The sequence below is a fragment of the Triticum aestivum genome, chromosome 2B (genome assembly GCF_018294505.1).
Source record: "Triticum aestivum cultivar Chinese Spring chromosome 2B, IWGSC CS RefSeq v2.1, whole genome shotgun sequence".
NCBI classification, from domain to species: Eukaryota; Viridiplantae; Streptophyta; class Magnoliopsida; order Poales; family Poaceae; genus Triticum; species Triticum aestivum.
This window is the reverse complement of record NC_057798.1, coordinates 585,134,165-585,157,199: the sequence shown is the minus strand read 5'-3', so window position 1 is coordinate 585,157,199 and position 23,035 is coordinate 585,134,165. Positions and strand designations below refer to the sequence as shown.

The following is a 23,035-nucleotide window of genomic DNA, read 5'->3' as shown; positions in this document are numbered from 1 at the left end:
AAAAATCAAAATAGTTGTCTGGTCCATCTTCCCAATAGTAATGTTGGCAAGGATTTGGTTGAATCTGATAGAAATTGAGCAAAAAAAATTCAGTCAAAAAGAAACACAGAAACATCAAATCGATTGGGCCTTGAAGAAGATCTTACATGGTGATTGGGGCACTTGTAGAAAATCCTGCCAGGATTTGCCTTCGATTTTGACACAAGACGAATTGTAGATCGAATGCGGCAGCTAGGGCATGGTACCAACGGCAGCATACCCGCGGCAGCCGGCGATGAGATGGGCGGCGAGAAAAGGGCTAACGCCGGAGGTGGAGCAGGCGCTTGGGCAGCCTTCTTCCCGCGGTGCTTCACAGCAGAAGAGCTAGCGGCGGCGGACATGGCGGCGACGGCGCGGCGCCAGAGAGAGGGAGAGAGCAAGCAGAAGACCTAGGGACCGGGGAATGAAGAGAGGACAAACTCCAGGGGCCAAACTGCTTAAATTACCAACCTCCAACCGCGGAAACTATCCCGCGTGGGCCCTCGAGTCGACGTGGCAGCGGTCAAAGCGCCACGCGAGCTGGTCAGCGGCGGACAGTCGAAATTAGGACCTCGGGTGAACAACTTAGAAAGATTTAGGACCCAGATGTGCATTTTGAAAGAATTAGGACCCAGCCGACACTTTTGGGAAAGAATTAGGACCGCGCTTGCATTTTATTTCAATTTCAAAACAAACCCTCCTGCTATAGAGTTGCAGTTGCAGGCAGTCATTCCCTCTCGCAATCTCGCTCATACTGTACTAACGAGACGCCCACGCCCACCTGCGCGACGCGAGCCGAACCTCGACGCCGTCGCTGCATCGCCTGCGGATTCCGCAGTGTGGTGGTGGGATCCTTGCGAGGGAGGAGCAGGAGATGTGGCGGCTGAGGATCGCGGAGGGCGGGGACGACCCGTGGCTGCGCACGACCAACGGCTACTTGGGCCGCCAGGTGTGGGAGTTCGACGCCTCCGTGGAGCCCGACCCCGAGGAGGTCGCCGCCGTTGAGGCCGCGCGCCAGGGGTTCGTCGCGCGGAGGCACCAGCTCAAGCACAGCGCCGACCTCGTCATGCGAAACCAGGTAATGGTTCCCGGCTGTCCTGGTTCGTCGACGATGCCCTGATGCGTCTCCTACCTTGCCTTGCCTGGCTGGCGCGAGCTGCGTGTTAGTCGATCAATCCATCGATCAGTGGCAATGTGGCATCATGCGTTCGACTGGAACAAGCGGTAGTAGCATCACTTTGGCAGATTCTAGAGGAGGTCCCGTCTCCCGTGAACCAGCCCTTAACCACCATTATATTGCTTTCAATTAGCGATGGGTAAACTGAACTTGTGATATTTTGTGGGATTATGGCTAGTTTATTTTAATGATCGGTACGGTGTGTGAGCCGGGATAGGCTCTCACTGGTTGCAGAGCTTCAGCCTTCATCTGTCAGATTAGCAGATGGCTGCAAAATTGTGGCATTATTCTTCTTCCGTTACTGTTGTGTGTTAAAACGTGCGCAGTGCTTCAATTCCATCTTTCAAACCATAGTTTACCACCAGTCCATCACACAGCACACGTTTGTCAAGCGTGCAATGCTTGATGACTTGATGTCAACGTGTTCTTCTTTTACTAATTTATCCTACTTCCATGTCAAATTCACTGAGCCCCTGAAAAATGGTTACAAAGTTGAGCACTGAGGGTTTTTTGCATGATACGTACTGTTACTGACCAAACACATGGCATCGAAATCTTCTTTACCATGGCATATTATCTCCAATCACTTAAAATGTTTATTCTCTTGTATACTGCAGTTTGCTAAAGCAAATCCTCTTGAGCTGGACCTTCTTGCTGTCAAGCTGGAAGAGCGTGAAGATGTTACTGAGGAAGTTGTATCAACTACTTTGAAAAGGGCCATCAGTCGCCTTTCTACTCTCCAGGCACATGATGGACACTGGCCGGGGGATTATGGTGGTCCAATGTTCCTTATGCCAGGCTTGGTACTTCCTTGAACATAACAGTAAAATATCAAACTTGCTTGCTTTATTTGGATACACATTGCTCAACCGCATTCTGTGTCTAATCTTGTCATATGCTTTATAGGAAATTGTCTTACTTGTCTCGTATTTGTGTCTAAGCACGAATATGGATTCTTTCTAAAATGGAAACTGTGACAGGAATATCATCTTTGGATTATGTGGAAACCCATTTTCCACGTTTCTTGTCCTAAATGAAAGCTACTCATTGTCTTTTCCCCTTCAGATTATAACCTTGTATGTGACTGGAGCACTGAACACTGTCTTATCATCAGAACATCAGATTGAGATCCGCCGGTATCTCTATAATCATCAGGCAAGGTTTAAAAAAAGGGCAACCTGGTGCATGTAGCTCCCGCTTGCGCAGGGTCCAGGGAAGGGTCCGACCACTTTGGGTCTATAGTACGCAGCCTTTCCCTACATTTCTGTAAGAGGCTGTTTCCAGGACTTGAACCCATGACCTCATGGTCACAAGGCAGCAGCTTTACCACTACGCCAAGGCTCCCCTTCAATCATCAGGCAAGGTTTCAGTTCTAAATTTTGTCACCCATAATTTGGGTAAAAATTACACTTTTTTTTTACTGGAAGCATAGAACGGAGATGGAGGCTGGGGTTTGCACATTGAGGGACCAAGCACCATGTTTGGTTCAGCCTTGACCTATGTCAGTTTGAGATTGCTTGGAGAGGGAACAGATAGTGGATATGGAGCTATGGAGAAAGATCGAAATTGGATTCTAGACCATGGAGGAGCAACGTTTGTACCATCATGGGGAAAATTTTGGCTCTCGGTAGGGAATTAACATTTCTTTGTTTGTTTTCTTAGTCGATTCCTTCTTTGGTGGGATTGAATTAATCTAACTCCCCAACTATTTAAGGTACTTGGTGTATTTGATTGGTCTGGTAACAACCCAGTGCCACCAGAAGCATGGTTGCTACCATATTGCCTGCCATTTCATCCAGGTTCTGGTTTCTTTCTTTAATCATCCATAACTTTACACAATGTTATACTTCCTCCATCCCAATATAAGTGTCTCAGATTTGTCTAGATATGGATGTATCTAGACTTAGTTTTTCTATATACATCCATATCTAAACATATTTACGACACTCATTTTGGGACAGAAGGAGTGTATGCTACCACTCAGATGACAAACATTGCCAAGTGTGTACTCTTTTACAAGTGTCCAGGGCATAAAATATTTGAGATACAAGTTTGCCCTGGCCGCTGACTTTAATGAAACAATGACATAGTTTATATGCTATGGGTTCATATAGAATTTGCATTAAATATTAAACAATAGATAGCAAACAAGCTCAGAGTAGTGGTTGTGATGCTTTAGACCTCCAGGCCCTGGGTTCGCCTCCCCATAAGAGCGAATTTCAGGTCTCCTTAAAAAGGTCACTTGCTGGCTCCCCTGGCTGGCATGAGTCGAACCGACCTGTGTGGTGGGAGGGCCCTCATGTACGGGGCTAGGCCTCAAACCACAGGGGGCGGACTCCCCATTTGGGTGTGGTCAGCTTTGATGAGCTTTCTAGGTCGGGCTCCGTTTGAGCTTTTCTTATTGAGAATACCGTGGGGGAAGTCTTTCCCCTACTGGCCTAGTTTTTTTATTAAACAATAGATATTTCGACCCTCTGTCTTACAGGTGTGAGCATTGGTGCATGATTTTGTCCTATGTTAACTTACCACATAAAGTTCGATTGTATCTTTAGTACCATGACTTGTTTGTATGTTCTAATTGCCATTAATCTCACACAATAAAATTCTTCATCCATATATCAATTTTACTTCATTTAATGGCCAACAATCAACTTTAATCACTGCATATTAATCTGCATTCTTTTCTAGGTTGCTATGTTGTTCCTTGCTGATAGCTATTACGCTTTACAACACCTTGCAGGGCGAATGTGGTGTCACTGTCGAATGGTGTATTTGCCAATGTGTTACATTTATGGAAAGAGATTTGTCGGACAAGTTACGCCACTTGTTTTGGAATTGAGAAAGGAACTTTACAAAGGCCCCTATAATGAGATTGATTGGGACAAGACTCGCAATCAATGTGCTAAGGTTCGTTAACTTTTATGCTTAATCTTACCTATTGGTATTAGTATGTGGGATAAACTGTGGCACAAGTTCGTTGCATGATGTGCCACAGAGCACAGATTTTTTCCATTAGTTTTCAAGTTGATCTTGGCCAAGGTGGTCGTCGCTTCTAGTTCTTGAGAAGTCCCACTGCCAAAAATAGTATGCTGAGTTGCTGAAATAGCCTCATTTTAACCGTGTCTGTGTTAAAAACACAGTTTCAGAAGTACATCTAGGGATGGATTGTTTACTTATTTATTATCTGTGGTCAGTTATAGCTTTGACTCATACTCAGAAGATATAAACTGCCAAGAATCTTGGAGAGGTTTCCTAGCATGCATGTATTCCCATGCTTAGAAGTCTCCGTGGGCTCAGCTTGGTGCAGGAAATATTAGTTCAGTCAAAATGTAAGTAGATTGATGAGGTCGAGTGATCCAGATCTGTAATGCCAAATACCATCATGGGACATCTTTGACACAAATTTGTGTCAAAGTCCTTCTGTTCACATGAGCTTCTAATTAACAGGTGATAGATGCTATTTGAAAAGTTGTCAGTCTTGAAGCTTATATAAGCTTTCATACAATAATATTTATCTCGCTTTGTTTGTGAGATGTCCATTTAGTTCTGTCTGGAGTTCTTATATGACTGCACTGCAGGAAGACTTGTACTATCCGCATCCATTCGTTCAAGATATCTTATGGGCCACTCTCCATAAATTTGTTGAACCACTTATGATGCATTGGCCTGGGAGCAAACTGAGGGAGAAAGCTTTGGAAACTGCCATGAAGCACATTCACTATGAAGATGAGAACACTCGATACATTTGCATTGGTCCTGTAAACAAGGTTCGTTGGGGAGTGACACGTTCAATCTTGACAAAAGGAAAGGAGTCATTTTCTTTTCTCTGTTCCTTGCTTCTAATATAAAAAACTTTGTTACACAACAAGGCCATTCTCTTGCAACTTCAATATACATTTATTTATGTCTCATGTCTGTGGTGCTTTGTAGCATGCAGTTTTCACTGCCCTTCTTTTTTCCACCTTACTTGCTTTGTGGACTAAAAATATTTCCGCTATAGCTTTCGGTTAAATTAAAGTTGCAACAGAATGTTTCAACAGCATGTTTCATGATTTGTTAATTTTGCCATCACTGCTTGTACCATAATTACATATTGTCAGCTCTAGCATCCAATTGGTAAAAGAATCATTTTGCTGTGCCATGAGGACTGCTGAACAGTGCTGAACATGCAAACTATTGCCCTTTATTTAGTTTCATTTTTCTCCAATAATCTTGAAATGTTATCTTCTTTCATCTTGATATCTTGAGTTCCTCAGTCATGTTGAACTACATTGTGTTTCTGGCTTTCTGCTTGTCACTTTTTGTGGAGTTACTTCTTCTCCACTTCATGTTGCTTTACTGGAGAAAGGATCTGTATATTTGTGGAGTTATTCTCTTTAGTTCAAGAAAATAAACTAACTTTTTCAAAATGATGATGTCATTGAAAAAGTTAGTTCATTTTGTTGAACTAAAAAGAGTAAAGGGTACCCTCATCCTGACCCGCTTCCATCTCTAGCTGATTTGATTTCATGTTTGTAGGTTGCAAACTGGTATTAGAATTGTAGATCTATCTTACTATATTTATGCAATATTTGTTAATTGGTTCTTTAAACATGATTCAACTTATAGCTGAAAGAAATTCTTTGCAGGTAATGAATATGCTTGCGTGCTGGATTGAAGATCAGAACTCAGAGGCATTCAAACTCCATATCCCACGAGTCTATGATTACTTGTGGATTGCTGAAGATGGCATGAAGATGCAGGTATCTACTATTTCTTCTATGGGCCATTTTTTCCGCATCTTTTGCTTACTGTCGTGGAATTAACACGGCAGATGTCCTTAGTGTCAGGACTTAGTTGCGCGGCCAACGCATCTATGCGGTAGCTTGAGAGGGGTTGATCGGGACGAGAGACGCAACACACAAGACAAGGATTTAGACAGCTTCGGGCCCCGGGAAACATCATCCGGAATAGCCCTACATGCTGTTTGAGGCTAGGTCTCATTATGCTCATGAAGGAGTCGCCGTAAACCAGCTCTCCTCTAGTTGTGTCTATCCCTAGAGATTGTTTCTTGTTGCTTCTTTGGGGAGCCCTGCCCCTCCTTATATAAGTTAGAGGGGCGGGTTACATGTGGAGTCCAAATAGGATTGGACTAGCCTATCTTCTACTACAAGTCGGATACAAGTCCGGGTCTTGATTCCTTGTGAGGGAGATATTCCTCACGCCTTTCCTCTTAAGCCGGCCTACCATAACGTAAGCCGGCCTTCTGGGCCTTGAGCCTCCTGGGCCCCCAGCTCTTGTCGCTCCTCTGATCCGCTTTCCAGGTCATCGATAAGTCGCCAGGCTCGGGCGGGTCACTTAGTGAGTCGTCTAGCCAGGGCGGGTCATTGGTGAGTCGCCAAGTCCGGTCGGGTTATACTTCCGGCCGGGTTACACCGCGGGGTATATCCCCGACATTAGCCCCCAAGTTTAGCTTGAATTTATCCATGGTAAACTGATCCTGTAAACAAACACAAGAAACAACTTTGACAAGTTGTACTCCGGGTTAAAAGTTCTTGTAAACCGGCACCTGATCATCCTTTAATTCCAATTGTCATTCCTCCTTTTAGAAAATCTGGGTCAATAGACCAGCTTCATAATCAATTTACTTGTAGAATAAATATTGTAAATAAAGAATCCATTTGAATCCGCATTCAATGCGCTGACTTGACAAAAATATTGGTCTTCAAATATTCAAGTGATATCCGCCGGTTTGAAAATGTAGGACTTGCCGGTTTATCATTGTCAAAATTGCCGGGTTATAAAAACTGATAATTCCAGGTCATGATTGTTTCCAACACCGGTTCATGATTGTTGCTAACACCGGTTCATAATTATTGATGACGTCGGGTTATGATTGTTGTAGACACCGGGTCATAATGATTGGTGATGCCGGGTCAATCTGGTTTGCTCAAAACTGAAAATTGGAAGATATTTCTCCCTTATATCCATATTACTTGTAGCCCCCAAGTCTTGAACAGAACAAAGTGATGATTTGAGACTTGTTTCCATATAATTACTGCCACTTTGAAGAAATCCATGTTCATCTCAGTCACTAGTAAAAACTGAATACTCCATATATATAGCCCCCAAGTGCCGAGTTGTCTTGCTTGCAGCAACCTGGGACTTGAAATTGCCTGATGCTCAAAAAACTTCAACCAGTGTAGCCCCCAAGGGCCGGGTCATTATGCAATACTAAGCAGGGACTTTGTAGATATAACCATGTAAATTTGAACATCAATGTGTAGCCCCCAAGGGCCGGCTTAGTAAAATAATACTGAGCTGGGACTTTGTTGACAGTAACATCATATAATATAGTCTCCACCATGGGGCTTGAACCCACGTCCACAAGGTTAAGAGCCTTGTGCTCCACCAACTGAATAGTGGACCGTTCAATATAATGGATTAATGCTTGTGTACCTTGAATTTTTGACAGGAGCAATTGGTAGCCCCCAAGGGCCAACTCATTTAGAATGTGATGAATCGGGTCTTCAATAAGTTGAGAAAAATGACTTTGCATTAGCCCCCAAGTGCCATGGTGCATGCTGGCAGTGACATAGGACTTGCATATTTGATATAATCCCAATCTGAATAATATAGCCCCCAAGTGTCGGGTCGTAAGCCTGCAGCAACTCAGGACTATTGCTTCCATTGTAGAATAAATCATATCCATAAATAAAAATAATAGCCGTTGCGCTAAAGCGACTTTGAAAACCTCAATCATAACACTGATTATTGATAATCACAATAGAAATCCAGCCATGTTGGCTATTCGAGATTTGAATAATATAATCTGGTATGAAAACCTCAATCATTCAATATCATCATGAAAATCCAGCCAGTTTTGGCTATTAAAGATTTGAATACCTCATCGGTTGACAAGTAAATCAACCTGGCGACTCTTGGCCGATGACGACTTAATACGCATTCATTGTAAACCGGAATTTTTGTAACCCGGTGGCCTATAGCCCTTGAGAAAATCTATAATTGATAACCCTTTTGAGACACCATTTTCAGTGATGAGCTTGGACTGAAGCATTTATATAAGTCATAATTCTGCAAATCCTGCACAGAGTTTAAACAACATATGCCCTGGCGACTTAACGTCAAAAGCCATGGCGGGTAACCACCTAGATGTAGTCTTATCCTGCACACAAGTAGATCACAAGATCCCTATGATCCTTTGAATGATACCGCCGGTTTATGTGACCCGGATAGTGAAGTTGATAACTCAACTCTGCAAGAGCCGACACACATGATATTTGTGACAACTCAAATACTTGCGATTGTATAAAAACATATAAAAATTTTAAGGCTTCTGATTTGAATACGACCAGTAAAACATTCCAAAGGGGTTAAGCTAAGATTCGAATACGATCATATAGCCCCCAGTGGCGTTGGCGTTGCCGATCAAAGTGGGTATCGACAGCTATGTTCTCTTTGGTTCGAATACGACCTATGTTTGAACAGGAAGCCCCCAAATGACCTTAAAAGTTGTTTAACGACGCTGATTCGAATACGATCCACGTCGATTCCCAAAGGGGTTGAGCTATGATTCGGATACGATCAAGAAGCCCCCAAGTAGGTTCAGCAGTTTGCTAATCAAAAAGGTATCGACAGCTATGTTCTCTTTGGTTCGAATATGACCTATGTTTGAACAGGAAGCCCCCAAGTGACCATATAAATTTTTGCATCACCGATCAAGAGGGTACTGATAGCTATGCCCGATGAGCAGAAAGCCCCCAAGTGACCATAATAAAATAAGCCATAAGGCAGGATACCCATGTTTTGAACCGTGCACCATGGCAGCAATTTCTCTTTGGTAACCATTAATTTGTCTGAGAACTCGAATTTGCGAGAGATTAATTCTTTTTGAACCAGAAATTCTTAAGCCGGATATTGAGAGTTTCAAAGCTTTGTGAGAGACAAATTTACCTTGAGCCGGACTTTAATCCGGAATTCTTCTTTTTAAGCCGGATATTTTTCTGACGGCCTTTAAATTTGCATCAATAGAGCAGTAATCTCCAGGGCCGGGTTATTTTTTCCTCCGATGACCCGGAGTTCTTGAGCCTGCTGAAACTGGCATGATTTGTTGAGTCATGTCATTGTAGCCCCCGAGTCTCAAGACGACTCGAGGAGTTGGCTTGAGATTCTTCATATTTGACCATAGCAGAAGGTGTATATCATTGGCGTTGATAGCGCGATGTGAATCCACGGAAGGTTGAGGTGACTGCGGCGGGTTTATAAATGATCCCGTATGAGCCATGTCAGCAACTCGGCCAATGGTTCCTTCGAATTGTCTGTTTGAAGTTTAACCAAACTGTAGTGACGGCGACTTGTGCGCCTGCCCATTGAGCCATCCAGTGCAGACAGCGGCTGATAATATATGATAATTTGCCTCCAATTTGTTGGAAGAAAACCGGGCTTCCCAAGCAGTGACTTTCTCATACTCAATAAATAGCTCATGCAGACAGGTGCGGCTCGATGTGCTGATGTAGACCAGGCCGTGAGAGACGGACGGTAAAGACGACCGCAACATCTGAGGCGGCACAGACAGATGAATCGGCCGCGGCGTTGTAAGCTGGTGCAGACGGGCAAGTTGTCCTCCTTGTTGTAAGCCGGCGTGGTCGTGAGAGACGGCCACGGCGTTGTAAGCCGGCGCGGTCGCGAGAGACGGCCACGGCGTTGTAAGCGGGCGCAGTCGCGAGAGACGGCCACGGCGTTGTAAGCCGGTGCGGGAGTCTGTTGAGTAACGACGACCACCTGTGCCAAAAGATGTTGGCGTGCCTTCATCTCCATGGTATAATATCACTTTTTGTCATAAATAATTGCCCTGCATAAACAATATTGCAGACCAAGGCAAAGACAAACTTATTCTTGACAAAAACAACATGTGCTAATAAAACAAACTTGGATAGATATCACCTGATTTGTTTGGACGACGGATGATAGACAGAGTCATATATTCCATTCGTAGATTACTTCCAGTAATTTCAACAATGAGTTAAACACTCTCTCTGGCGGAAACAAGGCAAAAAAGGCCCGTGAACCGGCCCGTAACAGAAACTCCGGCGGGCTGCGGCTCTCAGTGGCAGCGACCAGCCCGGACCAGAGAATGGACGAAGATGACTCGTCTGCAAAAACAGAGCGCCGGCGGCTTAAATGAAGGTGCGTGAGTCGGGGCGACTCTACACGCGACAGGGTGGCTCAACGCAACTGCAGCAGGCAGCCACGAGCAGTGATCCGTCCGGATGGTTCCTGTCACACCCTAGCTAGTCATGCATTAGAGTGTTGCATCATGTTTACCCTTTCAGCAGAAACTTGAAATGGGGATGACAGAACCCCCAGTCCCCTCTGAAACCAACTAGGGTTTACTAAAATAATTTTCAATGAACCTGAAATGCCCTTCTAAAATGCCCATCATTTTTGTCTTGGTTCAGAACCTCTGCAAAAGTGGTGCACATTTTCCTAGGCCATCCTAGGGTTTTTGAATTAAATCATAACTATTTGAATTTGAGCATTTAAAATAATATAAAATATTTAAATGCTCAAATATCTCCAAACTAAAATGTTTCATGTTGGAAATAATCCAACTATGGACCAGGAGTAGTTTGGTGATTTTTGGAATTGTCTAGGTATTTTATTTAATTCAACAAAGTTGCAGATATATTAAATAAAAACAGAAAACAGAAAAGAAAGGGGAAGACTTACCTGTGCGGCCCAGCCAGCTGGCCGGCCCAGCCAGCAACCGACCCAGCCCAGCACTGTAGCTCCCCGTCGTCTTCCTCCCCACGCCCCGAAGCTGCTGCGTGCTCGCGCGCGCGCGGCCGCGCGGCCACCTCCTGCTTGCCGACGCCCTCCTGGCCGCGTGGACGACGCCCGCAGCCCGTCCCGATCCCCCCTGCTCTCTCTCACTCTCCCTGGCTCTCTCCTTCCTCTCTCTCGCTCTCTCTCTCGCTCGGCCGAACACGACCGTCGCCGCCGTTCGCCATAGCCACCGCCTCCGACCACCCCTCGCTCCCCCGATTAGCTCAGAAGCTCCGCCACAACTCCCTCTTCCTCCCCACCGCTCCACGGGTCCCCGGAAGCCCTGCATCGCCGCCACGTCGCCGTTCCCCTCTTCGGACTCCGACCACCGTCGCCGTCAAATTCGTCGTCTCCGGCGCGTCCCCGAGCCCGCTTCGACGCCCACTGCAACCGCGGTGAGCCCCCGGAGCGTTTCCCCCTTCTTCCCTGGTCTCTCCCGACCTCTAGGCCCTAGCTCCACCTCGACCGAGAGCTCCACGCCGCCGGCGATGTCGCCGTCGTGGCCACGGTCGCCGTAGCGCCCAACCGAGCTCGCCATCGTGCTCCACACATCACCAGGAGCACGTAGAACGCACCAACGCCTCCCCAAACCCCCTGCAACACTGATCCCGACCGCACCCGAACTCCGGCCACCGCAGCCGAGCTCGCCGCCGTCAACTCCGGCCACCCCGAGCCCAACCACCACCACCAATAGACGCGGCTCAGCCTCAGCAACACGTAGATGCCTTCCGCCGTCCATTTGGTCGCCGGAATGGCAAAAAGCACTCTCGCCGCCGTCTCGGATCTCGCCGGCGTCATGTCGCCGGTGGGGTTTGACTTGACCGACCTGGGGTTTGACCCCCCAGGGTCACTGACGCGTGGGCCCTGTCGGCCAGGTGGTTAGGTTAGCGCTAACTACTGTTAGTCAACCCCCCCTGACACTGACAGTGGGCCCCAGCGCCACTAATTAGTAATTAGGATTAATTTAAATCTGTTTAACCCCCCCTGTCACTGACGTGTGGCCCCCACACGTCAGGTTTGACTTCAACCAGCCACAGTTGACCACTGACGTCATGCTGACGTCAGGCTGACGCAGTAATTGAATTTCTGGATTTAAATTAAATCAGGAAATTCCAGAATATTATTTAAACTTCAAAAATTCATAACTTTTATTCTGTAACTCCAAATTGGACAAATTATATATGAAAAATGATCAGAAAAATCCAATCTATCCATCTGTACTATTTTCATGCATGATCAAACAAGTTAAATTGATGTTTTAATCAGAACAAGGAAAAGCACTTTAAAAGGCCATATCTGAATTTGAAATTTGAATCTTTGATTCAAATTTGTTCAAACCCTTCTGGTTTTAGTTGCATTAGCCCAACACACTCATATTGCCATGTTTCATGCATGCATCATATTGTTGCATATTGTTTGGTAATGTTGTGTACCGGTGCTCTCTGCGGCAGGTTCCGTCCCCGAAGAGTACCGTGATTACCCTAACGAAGAACCGTATCCGTGCAACGAACCATCAGGCAAGCAACCAATCATTTGATCATATCGATACAATCCCATGTTCTCGCTCCTGCTCTCTTTTACTGCATTAAGACAACGCGATTCAAACTGCTGTGTGCTACGGTAGTTGAACCCATTTCCTCTGCATGACCTGTCATTGCCACAGTAACTAGATGAAACCCACTAGCATGTGTAGGAGTTGATTGAGCCATATGTATGTGTTGTTCCTACCTTGCTATGCCTGCTATGCTTAGAGTCGTGTCAGGTCTGGTTCATCTGGGTGATGGGCTAGAGTGAAATGATTATGTCGGTAATGAGAGTGGTGTGGTGAACACGATTTGGTAAAGGTATCGATGAGAGGCCATGTAGGAGTACATGGTGGGTTGTTTCATTGAAGCCGACCTTAAGCACTGAGATCTGTATGTGTGATTTAAGAATCAGCTACTACCATGCATTGGGCCCGAAACCAATGGACCCTCTCGACTTCTTATTCACCCTAGTTCTCCGTCCAGGAGTTGCAAGTAGTTTCTGGTGTTTGTAGCCTACTGGAGGCCGTGGACAGCGCTGACCGTAGGGGTGGGCTGTGATGCGGTAGGTACGTGGCCGGGTGTACCGAATACCCGTTAGGTATCTCGGGAACCCTGTTCACATCGTTCGGGGCCGTATGGGAAACCTCGGCCGGACTCCCTGCGGATGGAACCTGAATAGGCGATAAACCTGGACTGGAGGCTTAGGTGATTAGGTAGGTCGTGGCCGACACCCACGTTGGGCTTCCGCTTGAAGGTTGCCGAGTACATGTCGTGTAAACGACGATAAGTGGTGAGAGCGTGTATGAAGAAGTACACCCCTGCAGGGTTAACATGATCTATTCGAATAGCCGCGTCCGCGGTAAAGGACTACTTGGTTGCCTATACAGTTCATAGACAAGTAAATGGAAACTATTAAAAGCCTCAAGATAAGTGTGAGTGCCGAGGATGGCTCTTCCGTAGGAAGACGGAGGTGGATCCTCGGTAGTGTATTGAAGTGGTGAATAGTGGACTCGTGTGCGCAAAACTATTTCAAGTTGGAGTATCGTAGGATAGTCTAGCCATGAGTCAAAGCTGGCTTGCTGCAATAACTCCACCAACCCTTCTTGATACTATGCATGTATGTAGGATCTGATGTAAGTCTTGCTGAGTACCTTTGTACTCATGTTGCTATAATCTACATTTTTACAGAAGACGCTGCAACCCCTTCTGATGGGTTCTATGTAGACGTTGACATCAACGAGTAGGCTAAAGACCCAGGTGGTGACCCTGAGCTTGTGATGGACCACGTAGTATAGTTAGGCTTCCAAGCCTCTTTTATTTTACTAGTTGTCTGTACCCAGACAAAGTACTTCCGCTGTTGGCTTGTATGACTGTATGATTTGTATGTTGGGTCGTGAGACCCGTACCTGTGTGTATGATATGTATGGCTCCCTGAGCCTTAAATAAAGTACTTGTGTCATAGAGTCATGTTGTGATGCTTCGTTGTATTTGCACATATCGAGCATATTGTGTGTATGATTGAAATGCTTGGTATGTGTGGGATCTGACCATCTAGTTGTTTATCTTTAGTAGCCTCTCTTACCGGGAAATGTCTCCTAGTGTTACCGCTGAGCCATGGTAGCTTGCTACTGCTCTGGAACACTTAGGCTGGCCGGCATGTGTCCTTCTTCGTTCCTGTGTCTGTCCCTTCGGGGAAATGTCACGCTTTGAGTACCGGAGTCCTGTTAGCCCGCTACAGCCCGGTTTACCGGAGTCCTGCTAGCCCAGTGCTACAGCCCGGACCCACTTGCTGATGACCGACACGTTCGAAGCTGGGTCATGGATGCCTGTCCCTGTAAGTCTGTGCCACTTTGGGTTTACGACTAGTCATGTCAGCCCGGGCTCTTTATCATATGGATGCTAGCGACACTATCATATACGTGAGCCAAAAGGCGCAAACGGTCCCGGGCAAAGGTAAGACGACACCCGTGGGGATACCGTGCGTGAGGCCGCAAAGTGATATGAGGTGTTACCAGCTAGATCGATGTGACATCGAGTCGGGGTCCTGACAGCGTTGGCATCAGAGCCGGACTGCCTGTAGGTTCTCCAAGCCAAACTGGTCGATGTTGAGTCTAGAAATTCTTTAGTTATATGTAGGGGAATTGTTTGTGGGATGGAACGTAAGGCTCTTTTTACTCCTTATACCTTATGACATTCTGATCTGAGTCAGTCCATTCTTCCACCGGGGGTTAAGGAATTAGGATCTATTCTCTCTATCAGGATCACGTGTTACTAATCAGTAGTACCTTATAAGTTTGATGGTTACAAGCCTAGTTCAGTTCTACTACCACATTATGTTGCCAACATGGTTTCAGAACTTTGATATGATGATGTTGAGTGTGTACGAAATCCTTTGTCAAATGTCTCAAAATCCTTTTTGAGCATTTACAGCTGTTATGCTGCCGAAATTTTGCTAGAAATTCTAATGCCTTTGCATTATGACTGTGCTTTCAGATGGCCACTCGCGACCTCAATCAAGTGGTTCGCCTGACTCGATGCCTAGATGTACCCGGCCATACTGCTAAGTTGGTCAGGGTAATGACTGAGGCTGGATATCGCTGGTATCCCGAGTACACGGTCGAAGAGCAATTCCGGGACTTTAATCAAAGCCAGTATCTCTGCACTGTCAGGATATTTCCATCTTATCCTGGATCCACTGAGCCTCTGCACTGCTCCTATGGACTCGGGGTTACTATTGAGATGGCTGTGCAGGATGCCGCCTATTCCATGATGACCATTATGCGAGTCAGATCTGGTCTATTTCGGGACTCTGACTTCCGGTATATGCCAGGATCACTTCCGGGAGCACAAGGGTATCTCCAGGCTATCTATGCTGACTCCACTCAGGAGGATTCACGGACTCGCACCACTGCTGAGATGCTCGAGGATAAGGACCGTGAAAATCGGGCCTTAAGGTTAGAGCTCTTCAATACCCGTGCTGACCACTGGGCCACTTTGACTCGGTTCGCACCGGCGGTGCAAGCTGGATTTTCAGATATGCGCGATCTCTATCCTGTGAGATCTGCTCTGCCAGACGTGATGGTTTGGCGTGATGTAGGAGGCATCACCCCACCTCGCGGTCCCCGCAGGCCACCGTTTGTTGGTCCAAGGCCTCATCCTAGCCCCTATGGTCCACAAGCTCCGCGAGATCGTCTGTTTCCGGATGAACATGTTGAGCTTCCAGGCTATGGAGGTGACTTCTACGAGGACTACTACGGATCGGTCTGAGTTAGTGGTAGTATCACTAGTTCGCACTAGCTGTGTCGTCTATCGTCCCGCGTGACTCGTGGGATATGACCTAGTTTGTACTCTTTCCGGAGATGTAGAAAAATAATGTATAGGAGTTTGGAATGCCTCCGATGAGATGTAATCCCTTTTCACCGTAATGGTACTTTGTTTGGTCTTGTACTAAACCTTGTATGGTGTGTATGACGATGGAATAAAGAAGCAGTTTCTGTATCTACCATGTCATACGGATGATCATCTTGCATTCCGAGTTATTCCTTACATTATGTATTCCTATGTCGGAATTTTATCATTCTGACTAAATCATTGTCTTGTTTACCTAGGATGGTCAACACGCGCGCCAACCCTGCTTCTCAAGAGCAGGCCGAAGGCAGTGAAGCCAGGAATGAAAATCTGCCTCATCCTCCTTCACTAGCCGAGGTGATGATGGAAGCTGAGAGAAACAAGCGGGAGACAAACCGTTTGTTGGAGCGTATTGAACAGAATACAGCACACCATCAGAGGGTTAACGTGGTGTCACTCAGCGATTTTATCAAATTGCATCCACCCACGTTCCACCACTCCGTCGAGCCTCTCGACGCTGATGACTGGCTTCGCAGTATCTCTCATAAACTGCGTTCCGCGCTGGTAGCGGAGGCTGACAAGGTCACCTTTGCCGCATATCATCTTGAAGGCCCCGCCAGTCTATGGTGGGAGAATTATGGAGCTATGCGCCCAGCGGGCCATGTCACAACTTGGGCTGAATTCAGCGAGGCTTTCCGTGAACATCACATTCCGGAGGGTCTCATGGACCGTAAACGTGAAGAATTTTGCAGTTTCACCCAAGGCCGACTTTCTGTGGATGCTTATAGCAGAGAGTTTGGTAATCTCGCCCGATACGCAACTGAGGAAGTGTCTACGGACGCCAAGAAGCAAGCAAGGTTCCGTAAGGGCCTTAGTCCTGAGCTTCGCCGCGACCTCCGCCTGCATGAGTGCACATCTTTTTCGAAACTTGTCAACAAAGCCATCAGTGCTGAAACTGGTCAGACTGACTATGACGCAACACGCAAGCATGGCCGTGACATGGGTTCCTCATCCGGTGCTGGTCCTCAGAAGCGCCGCGTGTGGGTACCCAACACCGCCCTGCCACCCAGGTTCACACCGAGGCCATCTTTCCAGGCGCCTCGCCCTGTTCAACAGTCTGCACCGGCCAAGCCCTATGGGGGTCCAACCAATAATGCTCCTCCACGTACCAGTTCCGTGACTTGTTTCAAGTGTGGGGAATCTGGTCATTATATGCGTGAGTGTCCCCAGACCAACCCCAATCAATCTGCTAAAGCTGTTGGCCGTGGCAAGCCGACAGGGAAGGTGTTTCATGCTAAACCGGTCACCGCTTCACGTGGCCATGTCAACTGTATCTCTGCCGAAGAAGCTCAAGAGGACCCCAACGTCGTTCTCGGTACGCTTCTTGTTAACTGCCATCCGGCATCTGTTCTTTTCGATACAGGAGCCTCTCATTCTTTTATATCTGAAAGTTATGCTCGTTTGCATAACGTTGCATTCTGTGCCTTGCCATCCTCTATGGAAATCTCTACCCCTGGGTCTAGATGGCAGACCTCTAGGGTAAGTTATGGAAATGAAATCCAAGTCGACAGACTTGTTTTCCTTGCATCTTTGATAGCCCTTAAATCTTCAGATATTAATATCATTTTGGGTATGGACTGGATGTCGGCTCATCAAGCCAAAATTGATTGCTTCTCTAGGACTGTTCAACTCACCCATCCTTCGGGAAAGATAGTCAATGTCTTGACCCGAATAGCCAAGCGACAACTATATTCTCTTAACGCCAGCCCTTTGCCAGACCTTGAGGACGTTCCGGTAGTCCGTGACTTCCCGGATGTCTTTCCAGAGGAATTGCCAGGTGTTCCACCTGACAGGGATGTTGAATTCGTAATAGACCTCATCCCCGGAACCGTTCCGATTGCTAGAAGACCTTATAAGATGGCACCCCTAGAACTAGCCGAGCTTAAGAAACAACTCGATGAATCCTTGAAAAAGGGCTTCATCCGCCCTAGTTCATCTCCGTGGGCTTGCCCCGTCCTATTCGTTAAGAAAAAGGATGGTACGGACCGAATGGTTGTAGATTACCGACCTGTCAATTTGGTCACAATCAAGAACAAATACCCGCTTCCCAGGATCAACGACCTGTATGATCAGCTCGCTGGATCCTCAGTCTTCTCCAAGATGGATTTGAGGTTGGGCTACCATCAAATCAAAATCAGAAACGGGGACATTCCTAAAACGGCCTTTGTTACTCGTTATGGCCAATACGAGTACACCGTCATGTCCTTCGGTTTAACCAACGCTCCAGCCACTTTTTCTCGGTTAATGAACTCAATCTTCATGGAGTATTTGGATAAATTCGTCGTAGTTTATCTCGATGATATACTCATCTACTCTAAGAACGAGGAAGAACATGCCGAACATCTAAGGCTAGTGTTGAAGAAACTTCGAGAGCATCGCCTTTATGCCAAATTCTCTAAATGTGAATTCTGGTTGTCAGAAGTGACCTATCTGGGTCATGTAATATCTGGTAAAGGTATTGCGGTTAACCCTGAGCGAGTTCAAGCCGTCCTTGATTGGACTCCACCCGAATCGGTCAAGCAAGTTCGGAGTTTTCTAGGCTTAGCGAGCTATTGTCGTCGCTTTGTCGAGAACTTCTCCAAAGTTGCTAAACCTCTAACCGAACTCCTCAAGAAAGATAAGAAGTTCGAATGGACTCCACAATGTGAGCACAGCTTTCAGGAACTGAAAAGACGCCTGACCTCTGCTCCCGTGCTGGTACCGCCAGACTTCTCCAAGGACTTTGTTATCTACTGCGACGCCTCACGACAAGGGCTAGGTTGCATTCTCATGCAAGATCGACACGTAATTGCTTATGCTTCACGGCAATTGCACCCACATGAGGAGAATTATCCTACTCATGATCTAGAACTTGCAGCCGTAGTCTATGCACTTAAGACCTGGCGACATTACCTCCTCGGTAATCGTTGCGAAATATTCACTGATCACCAAAGTCTGAAGTACATCTTCACCCAACCGGATCTGAATCTTAGGCAAAGACGTTGGGTTGAATTGATCACAGACTTCGACTTAGGAATAACCTACACCCCAGGGAAAGCCAACGTCATGGCTGATGCGCTAAGTCGTAAATCTTATTGTAACAACCTGATGTTACAACAAAGTCAACCGCTTCTCCATGAGGAATTTCGGAAGCTTAACCTTCACATTGTACCTCAAGGTTTTCTCTCCACCTTGGTGGCAAAACCTACCCTTACGGATCAAATTATCAAAGCACAGAAGGTAGATCCGGGAATCTCCCGCATCAAGAGAAACATTCAGAAAGGAATTGCGAATTGTTTCTCCGTTAATGAACAAGGAGTCGTATACTTCGGGGATCGACTAGTGGTTCCCAAGGTGCGCAACCTGAGGCGATTGATCCTTAAGGAAGCTCATGAATCTCCTCTCACTATTCATCCCGGTAGTACTAAGATGTATCAGGACCTACGCCAGAGGTTCTGGTGGACTAGGATGAAGAGAGAAATTGCTCAGTATATTGCAAATTGCGACGTCTGTCGTCGTGTAAAAGCAGAGCATCAACGGCCTGCTGGCACCCTTCAACCCTTAGCTATTCCTGAATGGAAATGGGATAAAATTGGTATGGATTTCATTACCGGTTTTCCCAGGACCAAGAGAGGGAATAATGCTATCTTCGTCGTGGTCGATCGTCTTTCCAAAGTAGCTCATTTCTTACCTGTTCGTGAGAGTATAACCGCTAGTCAGCTGGCAGATTTGTACATCTCCCGAATAGTGTCTCTCCATGGTGTTCCTTTGGAAATCAATTCGGATCGAGGAAGTCTTTTCACCTCTCGATTTTGGGAAAGTTTCCAAAATGCTATGGGAACCCGTCTCTCCTTTAGCACCGCTTTCCACCCTCAGTCAAGTGGTCAAGTGGAACGCGTCAACCAAATTCTAGAAGACATGCTTCGAGCCTCTGTTATCTCGTTCGGAATGGACTGGGAGAAGTGCCTTCCATTTGCCGAATTCGCTTACAACAACAGCTATCAATCTAGCTTGGGTAAAGCCCCTTTTGAAGTTCTCTATGGACGACGATGTCGAACACCCCTTAACTGGTCAGAGACCGGGGAAAGACAATTCTTTGGCCCGGATATGATTCAGGAAGCAGAAGAACAAGTTCGTATCGTTCGTGAAAAGTTGAGAACAGCCCAATCTCGTCAAAAGAGTCAATATGACCGAAAGCATAAGGCTATGACTTTCGAGGTTGACGAGAAGGCTTATCTTCGGGTCACCCCTCTGAAGGGAACCCATCGTTTCGGTATCAAAGGCAAATTGGCTCCTCGTTACATTGGACCTTTTCGCATTCTTGCCAAACGAGGAGAAGTTGCCTACCAATTGGAACTACCTCCGCACCTCTCCAGAGTTCACGATGTCTTCCACGTTTCTCAACTCAGGCGTTGCTTCTCGGATCCTATCCGTGAAGTGGACCACGAAACGCTTGATCTCCAAGATGATCTTACATATCGAGAGTACCCCATCCGTATCCTCGATCAGGCCGAGCGTACCACGCGACGTCATAACATCAAGTTCCTCAAAGTTCAATGGTCGCATCATTCTGAAGATGAAGCAACTTGGGAAAGGGAGGATCGTCTTCGACTTGAGTATCCCGCCTTCTTCCCGGAGGAACCCAAATCTCGGGACGAGATTCTTTTGAGTGGGGGTGAGTTGTCACACCCTAGCTAGTCATGCATTAGAGTGTTGCATCATGTTTACTCTTTCAGCAGAAACTTGAAATGGGGATGACAGAACCCCCAGTCCCCTCTGAAACCAACTAGGGTTTACTAAAATAATTTTCAATGAACCTGAAATGCCCTTCTAAAATGCCCATCATTTTTGTCTTGGTTCAGAACCTCTGCAAAAGTGGTGCACATTTTCCTAGGCCATCCTAGGGTTTTTGAATTAAATCATAACTATTTGAATTTGGGCATTTAAAATAATATAAAATATTTAAATGCTCAAATATCTCCAAACTAAAATGTTTCATGTTGGAAATAATCCAACTATGAGCCAGGAGTAGTTTGGTGATTTTTGGAATTGCCTAGGTATTTTATTTAATTCAACAAAGTTGCAGATATATTAAATAAAAACAGAAAACAGAAAAGAAAGGGGAAGACTTACCTGTGCGGCCCAGCCAGCCGGCCGGCCCAGCCAGCAACCGACCCAGCCCAGCACTGTAGCTCCCCGTCGTCTTCCTCCCCACGCCCCGAAGCTGCTGCGTGCTCGCGCGCGCGCGGCCGCGCGGCCACCTCCTGCTTGCCGACGCCCTCCTGGCCGCGTGGACGACGCCCGCAGCCCGTCCCGATCCCCCCTGCTCTCTCTCACTCTCCCTGGCTCTCTCCTTCCTCTCTCTCGCTCTCTCTCTCGCTCGGCCGAACACGACCGTCGCCGCCGTTCGCCATAGCCACCGCCTCCGACCACCCCTCGCTCCCCCGATTAGCTCAGAAGCTCCGCCACAACTCCCTCTTCCTCCCCACCGCTCCACGGGTCCCCGGAAGCCCTGCATCGCCGCCACGTCGCCGTTCCCCTCTTCGGACTCCGACCACCGTCGCCGTCAAATTCGTCGTCTCCGGCGCGTCCCCGAGCCCGCTTCGACGCCCACTGCAACCGCGGTGAGCCCCCGGAGCGTTTCCCCCTTCTTCCCTGGTCTCTCCCGACCTCTAGGCCCTAGCTCCACCTCGACCGAGAGCTCCACGCCGCCGGCGATGTCGCCGTCGTGGCCACGGTCGCCGTAGCGCCCAACCGAGCTCGCCATCGTGCTCCACACATCACCAGGAGCACGTAGAACGCACCAACGCCTCCCCAAACCCCCTGCAACACTGATCCCGACCGCACCCGAACTCCGGCCACCGCAGCCGAGCTCGCCGCCGTCAACTCCGGCCACCCCGAGCCCAACCACCACCACCAATAGACGCGGCTCAGCCTCAGCAACACGTAGATGCCTTCCGCCGTCCATTTGGTCGCCGGAATGGCAAAAAGCACTCTCGCCGCCGTCTCGGATCTCGCCGGCGTCATGTCGCCGGTGGGGTTTGACTTGACCGACCTGGGGTTTGACCCCCCAGGGTCACTGACGCGTGGGCCCTGTCGGCCAGGTGGTTAGGTTAGCGCTAACTACTGTTAGTCAACCCCCCCTGACACTGACAGTGGGCCCCAGCGCCACTAATTAGTAATTAGGATTAATTTAAATCTGTTTAACCCCCCCTGTCACTGACGTGTGGCCCCCACACGTCAGGTTTGACTTCAACCAGCCACAGTTGACCACTGACGTCATGCTGACGTCAGGCTGACGCAGTAATTGAATTTCTGGATTTAAATTAAATCAGGAAATTCCAGAATATTATTTAAACTTCAAAAATTCATAACTTTTATTCTGTAACTCCAAATTGGACAAATTATATATGAAAAATGATCAGAAAAATCCAATCTATCCATCTGTACTATTTTCATGCATGATCAAACAAGTTAAATTGATGTTTTAATCAGAACAAGGAAAAGCACTTTAAAAGGCCATATTTGAATTTGAAATTTGAATCTTTGATTCAAATTTGCTCAAACCCTTCTGGTTTTAGTTGCATTAGCCCAACACACTCATATTGCCATGTTTCATGCATGCATCATATTGTTGCATATTGTTTGGTAATGTTGTGTACCGGTGCTCTCTGCGGCAGGTTCCGTCCCCGAAGAGTACCCTGATTACCCTAGCGAAGAACCGTATCCGTGCAACGAACCATCAGGCAAGCAACCAATCATTTGATCATATCGATACAATCCCATGTTCTCGCTCCTGCTCTCTTTTACTGCATTAAGACAACGCGATTCAAACTGCTGTGTGCTACGGTAGTTGAACCCATTTCCTCTGCATGACCTGTCATTGCCACAGTAACTAGATGAAACCCACTAGCATGTGTAGGAGTTGATTGAGCCATATGTATGTGTTGTTCCTACCTTGCTATGCCTGCTATGCTTAGAGTCGTGTCAGGTCTGGTTCATCTGGGTGATGGGCTAGAGTGAAATGATTATGTCGGTAATGAGAGTGGTGTGGTGAACACGATTTGGTAAAGGTATCGATGAGAGGCCATGTAGGAGTACA

General features: G+C 47.0%; 1 pseudogene; it reads left to right on the top strand.

Annotated features, from left to right (window-relative positions):
* Window positions 1–892: 892 nt before the first annotated feature.
* LOC123041723 (cycloartenol synthase-like) overlaps window positions 893–23,035 on the top strand; it is a 36,213-nt pseudogene continuing 14,070 nt past the window's right edge.